Raw genomic sequence first — 6,065 nt, 5'->3', positions numbered from 1 at the left:
TCCTGCTCCAGTATCGGCTCCACCGCCTCCTTCCCTGGTTAGTCCTGTGCAACCACAAGCGATTCCGTCTGGTGAGTTGGCCTGCTTGCAGGCCTGGTCTGCTCCATCTCCCAGTGGGGATGTTCTTGATGTTTTAAAAGCTATGGTGTCTCAGTTGGAGGGGAGGGTGTCAGCTTTTTCTTCTCCACGGGCGGTGGCGCTGCGGCCTGAGCCGGTTCCCCTTCCCGCTGGTTTGAGACATAGGGACACATATTTTTGTGGTGTAGCGCCCCTGGGGACACATGTGCTGGGGGAGGTTAGGGATAAAATTGTCAGTGGGGAATATATTGACATTTGGTCCTTATTATCTCCGGACCAGATGACGGTGGACAAAGAGAGAGGTTTTGCTAGAGGGGAGGACAAAAAACCTAAAGTGGCGAAAACCTTCGCCAATTGGCTGCAAGCATTTTCTACGTATTCGTGTATACTCTGTCAATCTACACCGACGATGGCTGCCGAGCTTTTCGTCTACTTGGACACCATTTTTACCGCCCATAAGCTTTATGGTGGTTCGGCATGGTGGAAGTACGACGAGGAGTTCCGTCGGCGCTTGGCGCTCCAGCCGGAGGTTGGGTGGGCTTCCAAAGCAACGGACATCTGGATACAGCTTATGTTGACGCCAAAGCCTGCGGTGCCCCCCTTTCCATCCGGTGCCGCCGGGGGAGTCGTCTCTCCCTCTGCGGCCGCTCGCAGGCCCGGTGCCTGCTGGATGTTCAATGAGGGGCACAAACTACACAAACTATCCACAGTCTAAATAGTCAAATGCTGGACAGATGAAGTATAGAAGTATATGGTGTAAATAGATATATAGCCTACTCAAAAGATTAGAACCACTGAAATATCACTCACTCCAATTATAGCCAGAGAAATCAAATCCCCTGACAGGGAAAGTATAATGATAAAGTCTGATAGATGAAATTTTAAACCAATTAACAAGGAGTTGATGTATATACTCACAGTGTATGTCTAAATGGTGTATACTCAAAAAATAATCAGGCTAGAGTGTGCAAACCTAGTCACCAAAGAGCCAGCATAACAAACCGTGGAAGTAGCAAGGATAATGAAAGTATCTAGATACCTGTAGCCATATCTGCAATCACCGCCCTGTCAAAGATGCACCACAATTGCGGGTACACGGAGGGTCGCCTCAACGCGTTTCGCCTGACGGCTTCCTCAGGAGGCATAACCACACTCCATACACGCAGAATATATATAGAGGGGAATAGTGTCCCAAACAGGTGTGTGTACGAGCGCCACAGCCGCGATGCCATCATACGAATCGGGCCGCGCATGCGCACACGATCGGCACAGTCAGAGACGTGCCGATCATGTGACACAGAGGCACGTGACCGGGTTGCACGAGAGCAGCGCGCGGCTGCTGCGCGACTCTCCCGATGGAACACTAAAAGAGCAAGGATTGCCAACAATGTATCTGTTCGTCTAGATGTAGCTATACCAGGGGAACACAACAAGAAAGCAAAAGAAGATTAAAACCGGAACACTCACAAGCTGTCATACAGAAGTGCAGACACCCAAATATAAAAGAAATGATGAAGAAAGATGTGTGTCTATCAGTGATTATACATAATAATGACATCTATCATGAATTGCACAAATCCCCAATCATAATGTCAATATAAAATGTGACAAATAAAGTGACAGTGCATGCAAAGTTAAATAATATATCGTTATATAAAGATATATAATAAATAATGTATAATATAATATGAAATATACAAACGTGCAAAAGTGACAAGTGCATAAAATGTATTTTATTAAATTATATAATACCCAATATATAATATAAAAAGTGTATAGTGAAAATTGAATAAAAATAAATAAAGTGACAAGTGCATACTGAGAATAAATAATAAGTCTAAAATAAAATACACGTAGACAACCCGGTGAATAAATATACAAAACCATAACATACACAACATAACAAATATATCAACAGTTCTGCATGTATCAGCTGAGTAAATTTTTGTTTTCTCCTGCTAAGTTCTCTCAATGTTATTCAGGCCATATGACAAATCAAGTGCTCTATTAACCCCTGAACATACAAAAGAAGAGAGAAAGAACATATAGAAATATACGATCACAAAAACAACATAAAACTGCTGTATGAAGCACATTAAACAATAAAAACAAAACAACCGGGACCCTAATTACAAAAAAGAACCAAAGTTAACGGCCTCATTTAGACCGTTGGGTGAAACCGTATCCAATACCGTTATCCACCGTGTCTCATGTTGCAAGAGAATTTTTTTAAGATGTAATTTTTTAAGATCTCCACCCCTAGATCCTAGTTGAATGTGATCAATACCACAAACCCTGAGACCCTTGGGATTACAATTGTGTGCCTCTTTAAAATGTCTTGGAACTGGTTGCAATTTTTCCAATTCCAATACATTAGCAGCCGCTCTGATCCTGCTCACATGTTCGGACACACGTGTTTTCAATGCTCTCGTTGTCATACCCACATATATCTGGCCACAAGGGCACGTGGCATGATAAACAACACCAGACGTGTTACAATTGATGTTATGTCTAATCCTGTAGGATTTAGTGCCTGTTGAATTAGAAAATTCCCTAGACCTTATCATGTAGGCACACATGGAGCACTTACCACACGGATAAAAGCCCCATTTTGGGCCTAAATGAGGCCGTTAACTTTGGTTCTTTTTTGTAATTAGGGTCCCGGTTGTTTTGTTTTTATTGTTTAATGTGCTTCATACAGCAGTTTTATGTTGTTTTTGTGATCGTATATTTCTATATGTTCTTTCTCTCTTCTTTTGTATGTTCAGGGGTTAATAGAGCACTTGATTTGTCATATGGCCTGGATAACATCGAGAGAACTTAGCAGGAGAAAACGAAAATTTACTCAGCTGATACATGCAGAACTGTTGATATATTTGTGATGTTGTGTTTGTTAAGGTTTTGTATATTTATTCACCGGGTTGTCTACGTGTATTTTATTTTAGACTTATTATTTATTCTCAGTATGCACTTGTCACTTTATTTATTTTTATTCAATTTTCACTATACACTTTTTATATTATATATTGGGTATTATATCATTTAATAAAATACATTTTATGCATTTGTCACTTTTGCACGTTTGTATATTTCATATTATATTATACATTATTTATTATATATCTTTATATAACGATATATTATTTAACTTTGCATGCACTGTCACTTTATTTGTCACATTTTATATTGACATTATGATTGGGGATTTGTGCAATTCATGATAGATGTCATTATTATGTATAATCACTGATAGACACACATCTTTCTTCATCATTTCTTTTATATTTGGGTGTCTGCACTTCTGTATGACAGCTTGTGAGTGTTCCGGTTTTAATCTTCTTTTGCTTTCTTGTTGTGTTCCCCTGGTATAGCTACATCTAGACGAACAGATACATTGTTGGCAATCCTTGCTCTTTTAGTGTTCCATCGGGAGAGTCGCGCAGCAGCCGCGCGCTGCTCTCGTGCGACCCGGTCACGTGCCTCTGTGTCACATGATCGGCACGTCTCTGACTGTGCCGATCGTGTGCGCATGCGCGGCCCGATTCGTATGACGGCATCGCGGCTGTGGCGCTCGTACACACACCTGTTTGGGACACTATTCCCCTCTATATATATTCTGCGTGTATGGAGTGTGGTTATGCTCCTGAGGAAGCCGTTAGGCGAAACGCGTTGAGGCGACCCTCCGTGTACCCGCAATTGTGGTGCATCTTTGACAGGGCGGTGATTGCAGATATGGCTACAGGTATCTAGATACTTTCATTATCCTTGCTACTTCCACGGTTTGTTATGCTGGCTCTTTGGTGACTAGGTTTGCACACTCTAGCCTGATTATTTTTTGAGTATACACCATTTAGACATACACTGTGAGTATATACATCAACTCCTTGTTAATTGGTTTAAAATTTCATCTATCAGACTTTATCATTATACTTTCCCTGTCAGGGGATTTGATTTCTCTGGCTATAATTGGAGTGAGTGATATTTCAGTGGTTCTAATCTTTTGAGTAGGCTATATATCTATTTACATCATATACTTCTATACTTCATCTGTCCAGCATTTGACTATTTAGACTGTAGATAGTTTGTGTATATGTATCATTCAGAATTTGATAACCTGTTGGATCTGCAATTATGTACTAAATTGTATGGTATTATGCATGCCATTTATTTATGACTTGACCCGCCTTGTATGTTTCTCTGGTGTTGAGCTGTTTCTTTCATGTCCCTATCTATCTGCTGTTATTTTATGATGTATTACTAATAAATGTTTGGTATTTTACTTGTTACTGTTATTTGATTATGGCCACATATCTTTGTTTGTTGTGGTGTTTGAGCGCTACTTTTGTGGCCTATTGGTACTAATACACGAGGAAACGTTGGTGTGTTGTGTAAGCGCGGTAAGGCGACCAAGGTCGGATCGGGTAAATCCGAGGACTCCGGTGAGCGCAGCAAGGATGCGCCCTTGGCTAGACCGGTACCCCAGGAGGCAGGGAGCAGACCTGCTCCTTAATGGGTTCACAGTTGGTTTTTATATACCTCACGTTACAAGTTATTCTATAGTTTTGGTAGAGAATTTGCGTTCCAGTGCTAAAGACCCGCTAGTTGCGCAGGAAAAAATAGACAAGGAAGTGGAGTTAGGCCGTTTTGCTGGTCCCTTTGTTGAGCCCCCCTTCCCGAACCTGAGGGTGTCCCCGCTAGGGTTAGTCCCTAAGAAAGAGGCGGGTAAGTACCGCTTGATACACCATCTGTCTTTCCCGCCTGGTGACTCGGTTAACGACAGCATTCCAAAGGAAGAATCGGCTGTGTTGTACGTTTCATTTGATCGGGCCGTTGCCTTGGTGGTGAAATCGGGTCGGGGTGCATTGATGGCGAAGTCGGACATTGAGTCAGCCTTCCGCCTTCTCCCAGTACATCCCGAGTGTTTCCATTTGTTGGGTTGCCAGTTTGGGTTTTTTTTCTATTATGACATGTGTTTACCCATGGGTTGCTCGATCTCTTGCCGTTATTTTGAATTGTTTAGTTCCTTCCTGGAGTGGGTTGTCCGGCAAGAGACGGGTTTCACATTGGTTATTCACTATTTAGATGACTTCCTTTTTGTTGGCCCTGCTGGGTCCCGTACTTGTGAATATCACCTTAACACTTTCCACTTTTTTGCAGCTCACTTTGGCATCCCGCTGGCCCGTGACAAGACGGAGGGTCCGATTACTTCTCTCTCTTTCCTGGGCATCTTCATTGATTCTGAGCGTATGATCCTCCAGCTCCTGCAGGACAAGTTGTCCAGGCTCCGTGCGGATGTCGACTTCTGTTTGGGGGCCAAAAAAGTTCAGCTGTCCAGGTTGCAATCGCTGCTTGGGCAGTTGACCTTTGTATGTCCGATTTTTCCGATGGGTCGGGTCTTTTTCCGCCGCCTGGCTTTGGCCACCTCGGGGGTACGGCTTCCGCACCATTACGTCAGGATTACGAGTGTCCTGCGGGATGACCTGAAGGTGTGGAAGTCCTTCTTGCTGGATTATTCAGGCCTTTCTTGTTTCCCGGAGAGCCAGATGGGTAACGTGGACCTTCAGTTGTTCACGGACGCCTCTGGTTCCATAGGTTATGGCGCTGTTTTCGGCACCCGTTGGTCCGCTGCCGCCTGGCACGCCTGGCCCGATAGCGTGATGTACGGGATACGGCTGCCCTGGAAAGGGCTCGTAGGCTGCTCAACTTGCGTGTTTCCCGGCATGTCAGGTCTCGGGGTGGGGTGGTCGTCCGTCACAGGCAGTTAGAAGGCGACAACAGAGCTTTACTGCGTAATGATGGTGTCCATTTGATGGACATCGGTCTTGACATCTTTTTGTCCGGTATCCAGGATGGCATTGAGAGGGCTCTCTTTATGCTTTCTGGGGGGGGTCGGACCCCGGTGTAGGGTTACACCGTGCTCCGGTGACGTATTGGCAGGACCTTGCCCCTCCCCCATCCGGTCCACGAAGGAGAGAAGAGGCGCATCA

Source organism: Leptodactylus fuscus, chromosome 9 (assembly GCF_031893055.1).
Source record: "Leptodactylus fuscus isolate aLepFus1 chromosome 9, aLepFus1.hap2, whole genome shotgun sequence".
Lineage (NCBI taxonomy): Eukaryota > Metazoa > Chordata > Amphibia > Anura > Leptodactylidae > Leptodactylus > Leptodactylus fuscus.
The sequence above is the reverse complement of the archived record's forward strand: the minus strand, read 5'-3'. Positions refer to the sequence as shown.